The 21,283-nt window shown below is 38.4% G+C and overlaps 1 non-coding gene across 1 annotated transcript; it reads left to right on the top strand.

Annotated features, from left to right (window-relative positions):
* Positions 1–3,223: 3,223 nt before the first annotated feature.
* On the top strand, positions 3,224–3,286 carry LOC111826422. The gene has a single exon (XR_002829755.1). It is a non-coding gene; the product is annotated as a U7 small nuclear RNA (small nuclear RNA).
* Positions 3,287–21,283: the final 17,997 nt, after the last annotated feature.

Here is a 21,283-nt window from a genome sequence, read left to right as displayed (position 1 = left end):
GCTCTCCTCTGCCGGCCTGATCGCCCTAACTGCTCTCCCCTGCCAGGTTGATCCCCCTAACTGCTCTCCCCTGCTGGCCTGATCATCCCTAACTGCTCCCCTGCCAGCCTGATCGCCCCCTAACTGTTCCTCTGCCAGCCTGATTGCCCCTAACTGCCTCTCCCTTGGCCCCCGCCATCATGGCTTTTTCCGGAAGGACGTCCAGCAGATGTCCAGTCTAATTAGCATATTACCCTTTTATTAGTATAGATTCATTTCAATTTTAATGTCTCTGAATTGTTCTTCAGGTCATGGAAATCTAATAAGCAAATAAAACTATGGGTTTTGTTGCTAAATACTATTCCTTTCCTTTGCTGATTAAAATTTATTAGTGAATGACAGCATCTCACTTCTGGTAATAATTTCTGGTAGCAAAACTCAGAAGAATTACACAATTATTTACTAATAAAAATAGTTTTAGACTACTTTTGATTGAATGCTAAAAATTCATCTTTTTTAAAGTTAACTTTTCCTTTGCTATTTTTTTATTTTTAAAAATATATTTTTATTCATTTCAGAGAAGAAGGAAGAGAGAGATAAAAACATCAATAATGAGATTGAATCATTGATCAGCTGCCTCCTGCACACCCCACATTGGGGATCGAGCGCGCAATCTGGGCATGTGCCTTGTCTGGGAATCAAACCATGACCTCCTGGTTCATAGGTCGACACTCAACCACTAAGCCATGAAGCCCTTTTACTTTATTACTAATTATTGTGGGTGGGGATTAAATACCCCAAACAGTGCATCAATCAAAGTGCAAAAATGCTTTTCAGATACAGAAGAGTGGTATCTATAAACTATCGGGCTGATGGATTTCAAACATTCCACAGAGGTTTGGGGAAATTGCCTATTATCTTAAATTACATGAATTTTATGTAAAGTCACTATCTCAAAAAGATGCTTTATCCTTTCATAAGCTTCTTTACTTTTTATTTTTAGTTAAACATCTTTCCTCTAATTTATTGTGCCTGAGAGATGCTGTTAATTGTTGGATCCACAGACATCGAATCAGGAATGAGTGAGTGTCCTTACTTTGGTACAGAAGAGTTGGACATGCCAGTGTCAACATGACTGGCGATTTGGGAGCTTTTCCGAACACTCTGGAGGAGACTTTCATTTACCTCCCACCTCCACTTATGGACTCCCAGGAGTTCAAGATGAGTAGTAATTACCTCTCCCTCAGTGGGTGGTTTCTAGAGCACTAAGTGTATTCTTTAAAATGAGTTTGGTTTTGGAAATTTGATGTGATAAGTCTTTTGTGATTATCATGGAAGACATTTTCTTTATTGTTCATGTCAAGCAGTCATACACACAGATGCATATAGATAGATGTTAAAGAAACTTAAAAGGTAATATTAGATATGTATTTCTATAGGCTCTAATGAGGGAGAATTCTAAGAGTCTAAAGTCAATTTTCTGTTTTATAAATATGAAATTAAAATTGGTTAGAATAAGAAGAAAATACTTCCAATTCATCATCTATGATTGCAACCACAACGACTTTCTTATTAATTTTCTTATTCATTTTTTTACCTTCTTAATAGTTCTAGAAATATCAACTTGTTTCTATCCTCAATTTTAGTTACCATTAGCTTTCCCCATATTATCTCAGTAGCCTTCTCCCTATCCATGTCTTGCCCATGGTCTTGGTCACCTTAAGTCTACAGTCTACTATTAAAGAACAAATCGAATTCATTCAGTTGATTATTACTATAGCACAAATCTGACCATGGCACTCTCCTGCCATGGCTTTCCACTTTAAGTTCAAGTGTCTTGCTACAATCTTTCATGATCTGCTTCTTGCTCACCTTTCATCTTATCTATCACCCATTGCTTAGTCTTCTTTCCTACTGTGGGCTACATGCAGTCTTGCGAAAACGTTGTACTCTCTTATCACTGGACTCTTGTATATGCTGTTCTTTCTCCCTATACGACCATAAGCTCCCAGATGAGGATCTGAATCTTGCTCTCCTTCCAGTGACTGACACACTATGACTTCTCGATACACATTTACTGAATAAAGGGTTTGTCAACTATGTACAAGGCATGGCACTGGGTCCTGCAAATGCTTGTAAGCTCTGCTACCCATGGAACTACATCTCCTAGTCTCCAGCTTGCAGATCATGGGACTTCTCAGCCTCCATATCCTTATAAATATGCACCCCATTGGTTCTGTTTCTCTGGAGAACCCTAATACTTCCTCTGCAAGAGTTCAATTTGTTTTTAACTAAAATCGGGCAGGAAGAATTTTTCTCCCCCCCAAATGATGTAATGACTAAAAGGAGAAAAGAAGGCTCAATGCCTTCATAAATTCACTGGTATATAAAATTCTCTCTTTCTCATACTCTCTCTCTCTCTTATTTACAATAAGTAAATTGTTGTAATGGAGATGAAGACTATACTATGAAGAAAACTCTAATTTAGTTACCAGAAAGTAACTATATAGTGAGTGTTGTGCAGGAATCAATGAACTTATTCAGTAAAGGACTAGTTATTAAATATGTGAGAGTTTGCAGACCATACATATCATGCTATCACCACTACCCAACTGCTTGGTGGTGTGAAAGCAGACACTGGCACTATATAAATAACTAGGCATGGTTGTGTTGTAATAAAACTTTATTTGCAAAAGTAGGGAGCAGGCCCATTTTTGCCTATAGGCCATAGCTTACTGACCCCAGTGTAGCAGTTTAGAGCACAGACAAACAAGTTAGAGAACAAGGGTTCAGGTTCTGAGTTCACCAACTATCTGTTCTGTACCCATGTGCAGGCCACCTAAACTCTATTAATTAAGTACCCACCTCCTAGGTTTGTTATGACAATTAAATGAACTATGGGCTTCAATTGCTTGATGAAACATTTGAATTATAGTAAGCATTATAGGTTAGTTATTATTTTCAAATCATTTCTTTGACACTTGAGGGTAAGGGTTTTATATACACCACCTCTTAAAAAAAAAAAAAAGTAGCCTGAAATAAAGTTGTAGTAAGTTTTGTAGAAGAAAGTTTTCATTCCATTGTTGGTGCAATCTGGAACTTTGGAACATGTTATTGAAAATATTTCATCATCTCGTTCTGAGTAATGTATTCTCTTTGCAACAGAGAACATCTCATTCCAGTGAAGCCTGAGAGATTGTCTTGAGCAAAAAAACAGTTTAGATAAGACTTGGGGAAAAATTTTTAGTGCTTTCAGCTCCTTTTGAATTTGTCCAGCAGGTCTTCCGGCTTTTACCAAAAAGCCCTCAAAAAAAAAAAAAAAGACTTGGGGGAAAATTTTTAACTGCTCTAGTTTTCTTAGCTAATTGTTAAGCTTCTTTGTATAACTTCTCAAGATTTTAACATCTAGTTTCCTCAATTACCCAATTTTTTCTTTTCTAATGCAGTTTCAACTGATAAAAAAAAAAACAACCCAGTAAAAACATGGCCATATTTATTTCTCCTTAAGGTCAGTCATTAATATTTCACCCCCAATTATCTTTTCTTGCTACCACTTTGATCATTTTACACTCATCCTGAAAACCCTAATGTAGCTTTTTATTCTCTTCTATGCATATCATGACCAAGTGCTTCAACTTGGAGTTCACAGCTCCCTTCAGGTTTCTCAGGACACTCTCCCTGACTCCCCCACCTACCAGGGCCCTCCACCCAGATAGGAAAGCAAGTCACCCCTTTCATCTGTGCATTCCCAGGGCTGAGTTATGTCTGGAATGCTTTCTCCCTCCCCTTGATGGGTTCCCTCCCTTCTATCATTTATGGAGCTTATCAGAACACACTGTCTCCTCAACCTTTCCCCCAAACTGAAAACACCAAAGTAATTCTCTGCCTCCCACTATGCCTTCGGAAGACAGAAAATTTTGCCTCTGCATGTAAGAGTGCACGCACAATATATTTTACCCCTTCTTACTGTGATGCTTTATTTAATCTTTGCATTTTGTATGACTTGAATGTCATTCTTTCAGGTAGTTCTCCCTGTTACAGATTGTTATTTCAAATCGGATAATTTGGAAATGTTGCTGTGGCTCCTGGCAGAAGTGTGTGCCCCCTGAGGACCAGGTCCTCCAGACACACAGAGGTACAGGACAGGAGACACAGATCCCCATGAAGGTCACTGGGAGTTAAAGTAAATGACAGTGAGTGGTAAGCAGTAAGGCTCCCAAAGTTGTCCACAACCTAATCCCTGGAACTTTGAACATGATGTTACATGGCAAAAGAGACTTTGCAGATGTAATTAACATTATGAGCTTTAAAATAGGTGGAGTTCACCAGGCTGGCATGGCTCAGTGGTTGAGAATCGACCTATAAACCAGGAGGTCACCGTTCGATTCCTGATCAGGGCACATGCCCAGGTTGCGGCTTGATCCCCAGTGTGGGGTGTGCAGGAGGCAGCTGATCAATGATTTTCCCATCATTGATGTTTCCATCTCTCCCTTTCCCTTCCTCTATGAAATCAATAAAAATATATTTTTAAATAATAATAATTAATTAAATTAAACAGGGGACGTTCCCTGGATTATTGGTGTAGGACAGTGATGACGAACCTATGACACGCGTGTCAGAGGTGACATGCGAACTCATTTTTTTGGTTGATTTTTCTTTGTTAAATGGCATTTAAATATATAAAATAAATATCAAAAATATAAGTCTTAGTTTTACTATGGTTGCAAATATCAAAAAATTTCTATATGTGACACGGCACCAGAGTTATGTTAGGGTTTTTCAAAATGCTGACACGCCGAGCTCAAAAGGTTCACCATTACTGGTGTAGGACCAATCCATGATTATATACAGTCATATGAGCCCTTGAAAACAGAAAACTTTCTCTGCCCTGAGTAAGAGTATGGGGCTAAATAATAATAATAATAATAATAATAATAATAATAATAAATAAATAAATAATAATAGTAAATAATAAGAATAATAATACTTTTTCTCTCCCATCTTCTAAGTTCTTCTTGCTGGGCTAATAATCAAATGAACAGAGACAGGGTAACAGGAGACAATCAAAATTGTAATACATGTGCATAGGGAAGCCACATAAGCATGAAATTCCAGAGAGTGGGGTAACATTATATATTTGACATTTTTGGACAAAGAAGAAAGAGAGGATGGGAAATTAGATTTCTGAAGTGAGAATGGTGATATACAGGTGGTTGAGGAAGAATGAACACACAAGGCAGGACAATTCTTGGAAGGCAACTCAGAAACAATGGGACATGGGGTATCTAGCTGCCAGGCCCCTGCCCGAAGCCCTCTTATTTACCACTAGAGGCCCGATGCACGAAATTCATGCAAGGGGCTTGGCCCTCGCAGCCAGGGCTTCGTCTGGAAGGTCATCCGGAAGGATGTCCAGAAAGTGGTTCAGCTGTCCGGTCTAATTTGCACATTACGCTTTTATTATGATAGATACTTAATTCTACTTAAACGAGGGAGAACACCCTAAGATTTCCTGCCTGAAGCAAAATGTTCTGTCTGCGTCTCTTAGGCAGGAAAGAGATGGGGGAAAGGAGGGGTTTCAGAGGTTCTTTCTGAGTTTTGTTTCTTAATGAACAGCTTCAAATCAGCATCTCAAAAGGGCAGCGTAAGGGTGGCAAACTGGTTGCCTTCAAGAAATGCAGCAAAAGAAGTCGGAGAGATGCAAAGTATAAAAGGGACTCGTGTGTGGGAGAGCCACATGGGAAGCATGAGAAGGAGTGTAGGCAGCCTCCAGCAGGAAAGCCCAGCCCCAGTCAGCAATCTCAGAGTCACAAGGAGTTGCCTGGAGACAACTAGAAACAGCCCCTGGGCCCCACAGCCCACGGACATTTTTCGATCCAGCCAATCCTAAGCCTGTTTATCACGCCTCACCCATTCCTTCCTGCAGAAAAGATAATACAGGCTCTTGCCCATGCTTTCCTCCCGCTGCCCTGCTCCTGATTGACCCAGGGTTTCCTCACATGGTCCCTCCTGCGTGGCCTCCTGTGAGTGCATCCTGTTCCAGGTGTTGTTCTTGACTTAACTGTTCCCCTTGTTTAGGGAAACATCCTTCCTGACTTCCTTCAACTGTACCTTGATCATGTTATTCTTCCTCCCTCACCAGGATCCCCTCACCTTTTCTCATACACACACTTACCTCCCTATCTTGAGTGAACTGCAAATTAAACAAGACCCAGTGCTGGTTTCTGGGAAACAGTGTTGAATAAAGCAGATAAAATTCCTTCTTTCAATCATTTCATAATTCCCTGGGGTGGTAGCCCGTATCGTTCCACCTGCATAGCTGATATTTGCTTCCAGGGTTTCACAAGCCACAGCTGCCGTCATGTCTCCAGGCCGCATTCTTCCAGGTGGGTCACTGTCACCAATGACCACTCTGTCACAGTCACCCTGCTGCGGACAACCCAGCTCAAACTGGACATCCATCCTTCTCTGCTTTTAGAAAAGGCACAGAAAACGACTTCGAATCGAAGTTAGTAATTTTTTAAAGTCAATCATCTTCCCTCATAGCCTTGTCATCAGGATGGCAAGATGATGTGGGTTCAAGTGACTGTCGTAACACTGTACCCGAAACTCCCACTGACGCTGGTGGCTGAATCTAGCTATTCATGCCAACCATTCTTCATTCAGGTCTGATTTTCTCCGAGGCACCAAATACCCTTTTCTCTTCCCTGGAGAGAATCTAAATGTAATTCAGTTGATACAAATAGTAGATACATCAAAGAGTGGTAGAGAGAGGCCATCCAATTGTCCTTGTGTTCAGCTGGGATACCAGGTGACTCAGTAATTTAGGTAATTCTATAAAGATTGATGAGCTATTATTTAGATTCAAAGAGAGAGAAAGAGAGGGAGATGGAAAGGGAGAAAAAGAGGGAGAGATGTATTTTTCTGAGGAATTTGTAAGCATTCCTGTTTTACTTTTTAATAAAGTGAGTAAATTATCTTCTGGAAAATGTTGACACTGAATGTACTGTGATATAAAAGACAATAGTCACAAATTGTTCATCTTCTCTTTCCCCAGAAAAATATTAAAAATCATCAATTTTGGTGATGGTTTGTAGTTCATGGTTAGATGGTTCAAGCTTATGAAAGGAAATTTGTCCAAGGGACTCCCAGGTGGAGGGTTTAAGTTATGAAAACAACCATAATTGTTGATTTCCTTCTAGTAAGTACAAAACTAGAGTAGAGTCCCAGGCCTTAATGGGGTTAATGGGATGTTTACTCAGGATTTACCCTGGAAGCACATAAAATCCAAGAGCCTGTTGAAGGTGGTCGTTTCGGGGAGATCCTTGAGACAAGCATTATCAAGACACAGGTCTGAGGATTAAGTATTAGGTTTAGACAATAAGGTGAACGAGGACAGGTTAAATGTTGACATCTTTTGCATGTTGTGTTTAATTTGCTCCAAGTTTGTGTTTATGAGTTCTGTACCATACATCTCATCAAAGCTGGTTATTTCATGCTATGGCATAGATCTTCAATTTTAACCTGGCATGTCAATCCTAAGGCACCACTATGACAGTTCCTTCCAACTGTGATCACACAGTCAGTCTTCTCCTCATCTTAAAATGCACATTTTCTTCATGTTTGTTTTATGTTGACACCATATTTCCCACCCAAGTCTTGGTTTATGTTTTAAAAATTATATTGCCTATATATCTTCTTTCATACTTTTACAACCAGAGTCCCTCAGAAAGCAGAGCTTCCACAGGCCATCCTGGTTTACTGACAATTCCAGTTAGAAATTTAATAAATTGATTTTGATGGAAGAACGTAGTACCCTCACACCTTCCACCTGCCTACATCAGATATTCCTACATGTCCTGACCTAGCAATACGGGCACTTTGTCTACATCAACTCACTTGTAGCTAGTCTGTCCTGAATGGCCCCCTAGTACCACAATCAGTACTTTTTTCTGTTAATTTTCAAATTAGTTTAACACATATTTCAGTTTCCAAAGTATGAGTACATAAAATTCTGGTAAGCATTTTATGATCCTAAGGTGTTGTTGTTTTTTTAAGACCTTTTATTTCTCTCAATAATCTTGAGCTAACATTCATGTTTTTATCTTTTGCAATTTGGTCATTCTCAGGGTCCATTAACTAAGCCCATAAGATTAGGATATTTTTCTAATAAGATAGCAAGGAAATAAATCAACATTCTTTTTCCTGCTGAAATGATAGCCAGCACCATTTCCAAAGACCTTAATCTATAAATGTCACATGCCTTTTGGTGAAAATGAGAAGTTAAGTAAAAAATAATTGATGATCATATTTTATTTGCAAGAGTTATAAACTTTTCACAAACACTGTTACTTATCAGCTCTTTCATTCGCAGCATTAAAAATACTCTGAAATTGAAATTTTATCAAATTAGTTTAATAACAAAGGCAAAAAGATTTTAATAACTGAGGTTTAGTTTATTTAAAAATTGAGCATAAATTTGTTCCTAAGTTTTGTTTTCCATTCTTGCTCCCCCCCCCCTTCTTTTTAAAAATTTCATTTTCTTCCTCACCAATGGTTCATAATAACAGCTTTGTCTGGCCTCTGAATTCTTCCTTGTCATTTAATGCCAGTTGGAGTCTTGAGGAGCCCTGGCTTCACTTCCAGCTTTTAACTTCTCCAGACTGTAGGTCATTAGTTGTTCAGTAAAAGAGCTGAAGATCAGATAAAGTTGCTTAACCCCTCCCAAGCCAATGGCCCTACAGCCTGTGATCTCCTCTTTGCTTCCCTCAGAGCTATTATATGGTCAGCTCTGCAGGGTTTCAGATGTTACCCTTTTGTTGAACTCCGTGTTCCTTTTCCAGGGCACTAAAAGGGTTAAGTAACATTAAAATAAAAATTTGCTTGCCCTTGACCCTTTTCATCAGTTGTGCTCTGGTTGGCTGCATATGGCCTTTCTCTTTCCTTGCTCTCCCTCACAGAGCTTCTGGTTAATGGATCTAGTGAAGAGGAGGGCTATTCAAGAGGAGGGTGTTACCTACTTAGGCTGTAATTTAGTATAGCTCTTTTGTTTACTTAATTAATTAACTCATTAACTGCCTCTTTCCCCCAAATTGTTCATGGTGGCTTATAAAAGTGCACTCTACAGAAAACGGGACAGAGGTGGGTATGTGTATGTGTGTATATATAGAAAACACACACAGGAAAAAGTACAAATATAGAATGCACAGTACAGAAAGTAGGAGGCAGAAATATATATTTTATATGGCACCACATGTAATTAATACTTAATATCAATGTAAATATAATATTAATTATAAAATATAATTGATCATATAAAATATATTTTATGTATAATGGACATGTTAAATATATAGAGTATAAGAAAACATAATAAAACTTATACAAACCAGTTCTCATATGAAAAATTGAAAATCAAGGTATTTGTTCTACCTAAAGTAGATTTTGATGTTTACATTAGTTACTTTTTGAACAAAAGCCTAAGGAGACAACAAAAAACATTAAACATGCAAAGCTGTCAGATCCTTGGCCCAGCTCCCCCTCACATTTAATTTCCTTAATGGTTCTACTTTTTTTAAAAAAATGAAAGGACTTTGTAAAGATAAGGGTACATACATTACAGCCCATTAACACCATTAGGGCAAGTGTCTTAAGGAAAATCTGTTCAATATAACAAAAATGTGGAATTTCTTCTCTCTTCGGTGTCTTTTTTTTTTTCTTTTTCATTTAGCTCCTAGGACTATAGCCAGGTGCAGTACATTTCAAAGCACCTTAATACCATTTATATTTTACTTGTAGAATATTATGACCACAGATAAACCTCGGGAAGACAGACCGTTTAGTTAAACCTTACATTGGGCCACATGACATAAACTGCACACAGACAGTTTCCAGCTGGGAAAACACTTACGTTCCGTTTATAGCTCTAAACTGTGGTCCTGTCTTTGAAAGTTCTCACTAGATTCTCACCCAGCCCAGTGCTTGGTGGGTTACCTATCTGAGAACTACAGGCACTTACACCTTTCCTTTCCCTTTTAGAAAATCGCATGGAGTCTTAACCAGCCTGTTGTAGCATCACGGGACTACTGTCGCAAGGTTTTAAATGCAATACAATTAAAGAAGGAAAATACTGTTACATAAAGGGAACTACTGTAGTTAAACTCTGACTTCTGGTTACTGCCACTTCCCTACTTGTTAAAAACCATAGACAGAAAAGTTTTCTTTTGATCTCTAAGGAGGCACTTCTAAATGACTTATCTCATGTCTACGAGTATTTTGATGTTCAAGAGTAAGAAAGGAAATTTTAAGAAAGAAAGGAAAATTTCCCTGCTGACAGGAAAAAAAAAAAGTTCATGAGAGTTTGCACCTCCTTGAATAGTTAAGAACTGGCCAGATTTATTTGAACCCTAACATATACCTTCATATCTTTTGTTGTTTGGTTTGGTTGCTCTTGTGTTACCACTGTTTTTATCTGTTATTCTTTCAGCTATAATTTTCTAATTAATCATTCATAACATGGACAGTTTACAGTAGTTGTTCACAACCATTTTCCAAAGATCCCTCATGAAAGATGAGGTTTCTATGGAGGAAAAATTGCTGTGTAACCATCACTGACTCCTACATATATCATCACTCTTACATGACCCCTCAAAAAAAAACCATCATAGAAATTAATGAAAGTAAGAGAGAGATAACCTTGAATACAATCTGCTGTCTTTCTTGTAAATCATTCACAAACTTTATTTCTTTCACTTGTAAGATATGCCCAAGGTAGTAAGACAAACCCCCCGTATCATGACAGAAGTGTTAAGAGTACAGAGTAGTGCCGGGCAGTCCTGGGTCTGAGAGACACCTATGCCATTTACTAGCTGTGGCGCCTTGGACAAACTACTTCTCTCATTTTTTCAATCTATAAAAGGGGAGCAAGTACAGTACATACATGATAAAATTCTTGAGAAGACCAAAGGACATAATACACATAATAAGCTAAGCACAGTACCTGGCACATACTAAATAAATATTCTGTTAAGCTCTATTAGAGAAGTTCCAGCATTAAAATCCTTAGTTCTAAAACATTAGTTTAGGCATCAAAAATCCTTCTGCTTTTAACCATGAATGAACAGCATGATCTGGACATACCCTTCTACATCACCAATGTAAAAACTGAACAACATATATGAAACACCTATTTTCATACATTGGACAATAGGCAGGATAGGCCTGTGATGATCTCTCAGAGAGGGGAAACAAATGAGGTGACTCCTAGGATTGGCCGAGCTTTTCACCTAGAGATGTGTTTCAAAACTGTAGCACAATTAGGGAAGCTAAGTAAAAAATGCTGAGTTGAGAAGACAGAGTTTGGAGTTAAGTGTCAACGTGGCTGGAATTTGTGGGTCATGTTACTCGAGAGGAAGGAGTTATTTAAAGAAAGAGCTCCAGAATTCTGCATGGTGTTCACTTGACTCTTTGGCTGATTGCCAATCTGTGCGTGCTTATTGGAGAATTCTATCAGGCTGGACAAAGAACAACATCTGGTGAAAGAATATTACCGAAAATCAGTAAACCAAACAATTCCCAGAGCTCACACAAGCTCAGGAATCATTCAAATTTTCATCGTCCAGAGTGGACAGACCACATAAAATATATAGGACATTCTGTAGCGACTCCCCACAAAGTCAAACCGTAGTAGTGGGACAGAAGTAGGCCTAGAGTAACATCAACCCCAAATCTGCCCTCGCCTCAAAATGATCAGACTAATTGACAAGTCATTTAACTGCCTCCCCAACACATTAAAAGATTTTTAAAGGTACTTAACAAAGTCTAGTACTCAAAAATGCACAATTGTAATTTCAGCATCCAATCAAAAATTAATAAGCAAGAAGCAAGAAAATGTGACTCATAATTAGGAGAAAAATACAAAAATAGAAATAGATGTAAAGCTATCAGAGATTGTGGAATTATCAGGACACTAATGTTATAAATGCTATTATAAATATGCTCAAGTATTTAAGCCAGCGGTTCTCAACCTGTGGGTCGCGACCCCTTTGGGGGTCGAACGACCCTTTCACAGGGGTCGCCTAAGACCATCAGAAAACACATATATAATTACATATTGTTTTTGTGATTAATCACTATGCTTTAGTTGTGTTCAATTTGTAACAATGAAAATACATCCTGCATATCAGATATTTACATTACGATTCATAACAGTAGCAAAATTACAGTTATGAAGTAACAATGAAAATAATTTTATGGTTGGGGGTCACCACAACATGAGGAACTGTATTAAAGGGTTGTGGCATTAGGAAGGTTGAGAACCACTGATTTAAACAAAAAGATGATCTTAATGGGAACAGATCCTATTGGGACAAATGTAACATTAAACATGAAAAATAAAGTATCTGTAATAAAAATTTATTGGATGGAATTCATAGCAAATCAGGCACTTCTAAAGAAAAGGTGACTCAACTTGTAATTATAGCAATAAAACTATCTACAATGAAGCACAGTGAGAAAAAAAAAGACTGAACAACAACAAACAGAATTGTACTGACTTCTCAGGACAATATTTGTGCAATTGAAGTGAAATCCTAATAGAAAAAGAGAGTGGGAAGACAGGAAAAAAATTGATGAAATTTCTACAATTGAAATAAGCTCAATAAACCCCAAGCTGAATAAACTGAAGATATACTAGTAAACAAGCAAGAACAAGCCAAGGTATCCTATATAATAAAACCCTAATATGCAAATCAACCAAATGGCAGAACGACTGGTTGCTATGATGCGCACTTACCACCAGGGCGTAGATGCTCAACGCAGGAGCTGCCCCCTGGTGGTCAGTGTGCTCCCACAGGGGGTGTGCTGCTCAGCCAGAAACTAGGCTTAAGGCTGGTAAGTGCAGCAGCAGTGGTGGGGATCCCAGACTGCGAGAGGGTGCAGGCTGGGCTGAGGGACCTCCACCAGTGCACAAATTTCATACACCGGGCCTCTAGTGTTATGATACTAGAGGCCCGGTGCATGAAATTCGTGCACTGGTGGGGGTCCCTAGCAGCTGCAGGCTGCTGGCTGGGGCCTCCCTTCCCTGGCTGCCAGCTGCCGGCCTGGGCCTCCCTTCATTTTGCACCACCCCCTGGTGGCCAGAGCACATCATAGCGAGCGATCAAACTCCTGATCAGTTGAACTGAGGGGACTTTGCATATTAGGCTTTTATATAGATAGATTACTTAAAGACATTCAAAAAGAGAAACTCAAAGGCAAACATGGAGGGGGAAAGGAAAGGCATATACCATAAAGATATAAGCGATACAGCAGATTTTCCATTAGAAGCTATAAAATATAGAAGATAATGAGACAACAATGTTAAAGTGTTGGAAGAAACAAATTGTTAGTCTAGAAATCTTTTGAATATGAAGCAAAAAAAAGTAAGTACATATTTATCACTAGCAAACCCACATGATAAAAAATGTGAAAGGAAGTTCTCTAGATAGGAAGAAAATGATACTAGGGGATACTTGGACCTACAAAAATGGTAAATACATAGGTAAATGTAAAATATTTTTTCTAATTTTTGACTAATTGAAAAAGATAATTGCTTAAAAAAGTCAATAAATGTATAGGGGGTTTATAACATAGGGACAGAATATATAATAACTAAAGCACAAAAGGTGGTAGAGGTGAAATGGAAGTATATTGGAGTTTTATTGTATGTAAAGTGGTATAATGATATTTGAAAAGTATTGCAATTAGATAAAGTTGCATATTATAAACCTGGGCAAAAACCAGGGATTAAAGAAATAAAATAGAGTGATAGCTAATAAAGTAACAGTAAGAACATAAAGGATGTTTAAAATACACTCCATTGAAAACAGAAGAAATAAGAGAAATGAGAACAAATAGTCCAATAAAAAAATAGCATTTAAAATCAAACCATGTTGATAATAATTTTAACTGTAAATTTGGTTTAAGCCAAATTAAAAGAAAAAAAAAGTCAAATGGGACAACAGAGTAAAATCCAACATATACTACCTTAAGAAGCTCATTTTAAATGTAAAGACACAGGTTAAAAATTAAAAGATGGAAAAATACATGTTATGCAGCAAACACTAATGATTAGAAAGGTAGAGTGGCAGCAATATTAATATCTGACAAAATAAAATTTAGAACAAGGAAAGATTCCAAGGATAAAGATGGACATTTCATAAAGATAAAGGGATAATTCCTCAAGACAACAAAGCAATCCTGAATGGGTATGTAATTGGTAATGGCGCTTCAAAATGTTTACAGCAAAAACTCACAGAACTGACATGAATACAATTGTATATTTAGCCATTCTCTTCTTAGTACCTGAAGGGGAAAAAAAATAGAAAATTTAAGTGGCTCTAGAAGATTTAACCAACTTGACCTAAATGACATCTAACAGAACACTCCAACTCAAAACTCAATTATCTAGAATCTATATAGAACATTCACTATGATCGAACATATGCTAGGCCATAAATACTGTATTTTTCCATGTAGAAGAGGCCCCCATGTATAAGATGCCCCCCACTTTTCCAATCCAAAATTAAGAAATCAATGTTTTAAACATTTTGCTGGTTTTCCTTTAGGACTTCTTCTCTTTTGACATTGTTCTTCCTGTTTTCTCCACTGTCTGATCATACACTCAGTAGGAGGAGGTCCAAATTGTCTTTCTGCAGCTCTATTTCCATGCTCTTTTGCATAGCTGATTACATTCAGTTTGAATTTTACAGAGTAAGACAATCGCTTACCAGTATTTATCTTTTTATTTTCTGACATCTTTATGGGCTCAGAATGCTTGGATCCCTGTTGCATCTGCACACTCTCCACCTCCACCTCCAATTATGGCATCAGCTGATGTCAGTAACAATAAGACTCGTGATTGGAGGAAGCCTGTTTGACAAGTATGGGCAGCTACTCACCTGCGGGGTTCCCTCCTCTGCTGACTTCCATGTATAAGATGCCCCTCGATTTTCAGTCTAACCATTTTATAAAAAAAATAGTGTCTTATATATGGAAAAATATTTTTTTAAAAGCTCAGAGGATAGAGTATCGGCCTGTGGACTGAAGGGTCCCGGGTTTGATTCCGGTCAAGGGCATGTACCTTGGTTGCGGGCACATCCCCAGTAGGAGGTGTGCAGGAGGCAGCTGATCGATGTTTCTCTCTCATCGATGTTTCTAACTCTCTATCCCTCTCCCTTTCTCTCTGCAAAAAAAATTAATAAAAATATATTTAAAAGAAAAAAAAAAACCTCCTCTCCCACCCCTGCCAAAAAATAAAATTTAACACCTAGATGGCAAAGGAACATGGCAAAGTGATGCCATATCACTCCTTAGATTCCATTTTGTTATATGACCCCTTTTTTACATAGATGCTCTTTACAGAAAGTGTAGCTCTCCATTTCTGGCTTCTAAGAAGCAAACCACAGTGTCTTCTACAGCCTCTAGGAAATGAATTCTGCCAAAGTCCCATTGAGTTCAGAAAACACTCCTTCCCCAGTCTAGCCTCCAGATGAGAATGCAGTCCTGGCCAACAACGTGATTACAACCTTGCAGAGGACCCAGTTGAGCTATGCCAAGTCTCTTGACCCAAAGATTGTAAGACAACAAATGTGTATGGTTTTAAACTGCTAAGTTTGAGTCAGTGCACCACACAGCAACGAAAAACTAATACAAGCCAACAAAACAACCTAAATATGCAACAAGTACATGGGTATGTGACATAGCCAAAGGAAAAATTGACTAATATACATAACAAGGATGAATCTCAAAAATATACTGAGCAAAAAAAGCAAGAAATGAAAGAGTGTATGCTGCATGGTTCCATTTATATGATATTATTCAGAGAAAACTAACCTATAGCACCAGAAAGCAGATCAAAGCTCATCTAATGGCACCCATAAATTATACTTCAATAAGCATGATTTTTAAAAACTTCAGGAACTTAGTACACGAACATCTGTATCTAAATATTTAAACTAATAAAAGGAGAAACAGTTTATGTTTCTGTATGATATAGTATATCTGGCAGCAGATAACATTTTTAAGACTGGAAATCTTGCTCCTGATATGGACTGAGTACTTAATAAATTATCACCATAAAGGAATTTTAGGAGTGTAGATAAAATTCTGTATTGGCTCTAGCTACACAATAACAAATACCTAGAAATCTCAGGCCAAATATGGACTTTCACTAATTTCTTAACTAATAGTGTTCAGATGATTTTTCTCCTGATTGCTTATTAATTGCAAGGCACACCAGATCTTTTGAATCATGGAAAAATATAGTCCCTGTACTCCAGAAACAAAGAGTATTAGGAGATCAAAGACAGTACTAGAAGTCACTAAAAGGCCAAGTAGGACATTTGGGGACAGATAAAGTCCTAGGTACATTCACAGAAAGTAGTGCTTGCTTTGGAACGGGAGCCCAAGCCAAACTAATGTAGAATGGGATTCTTTATCTTGATGTAGAGCTTGAAGGATATATGGAATTTTGGTGTTTACAGAAGGAAAGTAACTGTAGAGAGGTGTTTTTGTTTAAATGCAAGAATACTGAGATTCATTTTAAGGATCACAGTATACATTTTGGGAGATAATGCAGATTTTGGAGGGATTTAAGGATTCAACTCTAAATAAACTCTCTCTGGGTGATTTTATCCAATCTCACAGCATTAAATAACACATGTATGCCAATGATTCCAAATTATATCATTGTTTGGCCTCTCCATTGACCTTCAAATTCGATATCTAACTGCCTCCTTGATGCTGATTCAAATGGCTAATAGTAATCACAGCCTCAACATTGTTTACCTACTTGTTAAAAAAAAACCCCTAGGAATTCTCTTTGAATCCTTTCTTTCCCTCATTTCCATTTCAAATACATTGAAAATTCTTGCTTACTTTTCCTTGAAAATATATACTGCCTATCTGTCTCCAGTGCTGTTGACCTAGTCCAGGCAGCTCTAATCTCATGCCTTGGCAAGCTAACTGATCTCCCTGCTCCCATTCTTCCCCTCTCCAATCTCCTCCCACATAAAAGCCAGAATAATCTTCTTTAACGTTAAATTATATTGTGTAACACCCATTAAAACTTTTCATCAGCTTCACATTGCAGTGAGAGTAAAATCCAACTTCCTTCTAATGTCTGCAAAGCCCTGCACGGCCGGGCTACTGGCCACCTCCCTATCTCAGGTCTCACCCTTCCCCACCTCACTGACTCAGCTTCAGACACACTGCTGGTTCAAGCTCAGTTCTGCCCAGGGCCGTTGCCTCCCTGTTTTACCATTTCTTCAAATGGTTACTCTAAATTGTCTTTGTGTTCTCGTTCAGTAAGGCTCTTTCTGATCAACACATCTAATTAGTCCCCTACCTGGGGTTGACTCTAAATCATAAATAGTTTTGGGGATCCTCTTTAGAATCAGAGTGGAATGAACCAACAGTGTTAACCTCCTAGGGTTGAAATATCTTACTCTGGTTAAATATGACCGTGTGAACTCATTGCAGGGCTCCCTACGGCTTGGGGAAGGGCCTTTGTCATTGAGGATCCCTCAGCTTTAGCTTTCTTAGCTTCAGAGTGAACCTTTCCTTAGTCCCACCTTGTCAGTTTTCATATCAGTGTTTCATTCTCTTCATAGCACTTGTTAGTTTTCAAAATTAGCTTTTCATCAATCTGACTCCTCTTTAAAGATCTGATCTCCTTTTTCCTATTAGAATGTAAACTCTCTAGGAGCAAGGACCTTGTTGAAAATTTCTAACTATAATCCAAGAACCTGGAAAAGTGCCTGTCACATCGGGGACCTCAATAAATATTTTTAAAATGAGTGAATATTAGAGAGTTTGAGCTTGAATTTTTAGAAAATGGTTTTTGAAATAAATCTTAAAAGGTAAAACTGAAAGCAAGGATATCATTAAGGGGCTATTACTATGGCTTTAACCAGAGAAAATTAGGACATAAATTCAGGTCATGCAAATGGAAATACTCAGGAGAAGAAAAATATGAACGATATAATGCTTATAGAATGCATAGATTTTGTTGGCTTAGATGAGAGTAGCAAGCGGAAGGAAGGAGACAAATATAGCTGTAATATTTTAAGCCTAGACAATGGGAGGATGATGATACCATTAAAAGAAGAGGAAAAAAGCAATTCATCTGAAGAAAATTCCAAGGTTAGTGCCCAAAATGGAATCAGAGATGAACTAAAATATTGCCTGTAAGTATGTGAATATCTTCTTTAAAATCCTATTTTCTGGTTGATTGTTTTTACAATATTAGTATTATTTACTCTTAGAAAATGTTTTGGCCTCCAGTCTTTAAAAAAAAATAATATGTATCATTAGTATATGCTGAAATCATATCATTACAGGGAAAGGGTTACTTTCCTGAAATCAGCAGTGATATTATGAATAAGTAAAAATATAAATGTAAAGAAATCTGGTTTATCTTTATATTTGACCTGCTTTAACTTCCAAAGAAAGCTTGTCAGTGAAGAAAGCGTGTCAGTGTCAACCAGACTGAGCAAAACACTAGGGCAAAATCAGTCACCTTCTGTTTAATCATCTTGTGAAGCAGGGTAACACGCTGCTCTTGCTTTCTGCCCAAATGTTTGCACCTAGCACTGCTGTGCAACCTACAGGCTTTTAGAAACTGGAGGAAGGCCTGGGGTTCGACATGGAGCCGTAGAAGAGTCTCAACAGGAAACATGCTTAATGAAACACTTAGCTGGGTAGTCCTAAAATGTTGTAAAGTAAAAATTCAAATGACATCCTTTCAATCTGTTCCCAGGCTTAAAGTTTGTCATTATGCAGTGTGCTGAGAAATTCTGATTTCTCTCCTTCTCCTGATTGAATTCTCCTCCGACCTACAACCAGAAAGAGGAGGCAGCATTTGCATAAACATAAAACTGATGATTCTGGTTCAATAAAGAAAAATTATGTTGATAAGTTATAAGAGATAAAGAACCTGAGATGGAGTTTCAACAGGTTCTCATACCATTCATTGTTCACCAGTGACATTTGAAGGACTCTTGTTCCACTTACTCTTCTCGGGTACAATTATGGCTATACTAGAGGCCCAGTGCACGAAAATTAGTGCAAGAGTAGGCCTTCCTTCCCCCGGCTGCCAGCACTGGCTTCCCTCAATCACTTGGGACCCGGGCTGCTTCCCTCCTCTGGCCACCCACAGGCACCTGGGACCTGGCTGGCTTCCCTCTGGCCCCGGCTTCGGCTCCGTCAGGAAGGACGTCCAGAATGACATCTGGAAGACATCCAGTCTAATTAGCATATTACCCTTTTATTAGTATAGGTAGTGACTCTAGAAAAGAGTCTTGCAGACCCCACTTCTACAACAGACATTTCAAGTCGAAGTGGTTTATTTTCCATCAGATGTCAACCTCAAGGGACTACAAAGCTAATTTTTTGTGCCCCCTCGTGGGCTTCCATTTTCCTTTCCAGGCTAAAATGCCTCCACCTTGATTCAAGCCCCTCCTCCTTTGAGATGCATTTCATCTGGGTACAAAGAACCTGCCAAATTCTCTCCCCTTCTCCCACTACCTCTCCCCATAATGAATCGAGGATAATGGTATTTGTCTTACAATCTTCTGACCCAGGAAGGTCCAAGGGTCATCATGAGTGACCTCTGAGTTCAATGTGAAAGTCACCCAACTCCCAGGTCACAAAATTCTTGCTCTTGGAGGGTCAATGAGTATCTTCATTTCACTTTAGCAAACTATTCCCTTGAGCTAGGATTTCAAGCAGAATTACAGTTTCTCTCACCATAACTCCCATCCCTTCCACCTTCTCACTCTTTAATTCACAGTACATGAATATTCACAGGACATATAACAAAGGATTAATACCCCAGAAGTCAATGAGAAAAGGTCAAACCACCAGGAGAAAATGGGCCAATTATAAGAACAGGCAATTTAGAGAAGAGGACCTCAAAAGACCTCCAGTTACTGATTCTTTTTTTCCCAATCCATCATCTTCACCCTGTAATTTATTTTTTAATGTATATATATATATTTTTTTCAATTACAGTTTACATTCAATATTATTTTGTATTAGTTGCAGATGTACAGCAGAGTGGTTAGACCAGCAGTTCTCAACCTGTGGGTCATGACCCCTTTGGCGGTCGAACGACCCTTTCACAGGGGTCGCCTAAGACCATCCTGAATATCAGATATTTACATTACGATTCATAACAGTAGCAACATTACAGTTATGAAGTAGCAATGAAAATAATTTTATGGTTGGGTCACAACATGAGGAACTGTATTTAAAGGGCCAGAAGGCTGAGAACCACTGGGTTAGACAATCATATATGTTAAAAAGTGTTCCCCTTGATATTTCCAATATCCACCTGGCACCATACATAGTTCTTACAATATTTTTGACTATATTTCTTTTCTAGGCTCTACATTATATCCCCATTACTTCTCAATCCCTTCACCTTCTCACCCTGTAATTTAAATCCTTCCCATTCTCTTATTTGTATCCTCAACACCCTCACCTCCATCTTTTCTACCATTCACCACATTTTCTATTAAGCCATCTATCATTTTTCCCAGTTCACCACTTCTTGCTGCTGGCTGCTGGGTACTATTATAAAACTTGGGGTTTGGTGCCCCATAGACTTAAGGCTTTTAACCTCAGATGGGGCCTTAGCTCCCAAAGAAGCCATTCTAAGCTTTTATCACCATACTAATCATATTTATTTGCAGTCAACAGACTATATTTCATGTTTCATAGAAAAAAAATGCAACTATCAGGTGGGAATGTCCTCCATTTCCTTATCATAAATCAGCATTTTATATCCATTCAATAATGCAAACAAAGCAGTTTTTCTTAAAGAACCCCACACATTCATATGCTCTGTCTCAGAGAAAACCACTTTTTTATTGTGTCTTGAAACACTTTTCTGTGCATTTTCAAATATATACATTTGAAATATACTTTATCTGTTTATCTTTTAACAAAATTAATATTTGTCTTAGATCATGTAGGCTGCTAACCCCTCCTAACAAAATAGCACAGACTGGTGGCATGTAAGCAACAGAAATTTATTTCTCACAGTCTGGAGGCCGGAAGTCCAAGATCAGGGTGCCAGCACGGTCAGGTTGTAGGGGCGCCCTCGTCCAGGTTGCAACTTCTCCTTGTCTCTTCACATGGCAGAAGGTGGTGAGGGATCTCTCTGGAGCTCTCATGACCCAATCACCTCCCAGAGGCCTTACTTCCCAACACCATCACCTTAGGGCCGTGGTCGGCAAACTGTGGCTCGCGAGCCACATGCGGC

Source organism: Myotis lucifugus, unplaced genomic scaffold (genome assembly GCF_000147115.1).
Source record: "Myotis lucifugus unplaced genomic scaffold, Myoluc2.0 scaffold_77, whole genome shotgun sequence".
In the NCBI taxonomy this organism is placed as follows: domain Eukaryota; kingdom Metazoa; phylum Chordata; class Mammalia; order Chiroptera; family Vespertilionidae; genus Myotis; species Myotis lucifugus.
Note: the sequence above shows the minus strand (reverse complement) of the source record. Positions and strands in the feature narration are given on the sequence as shown.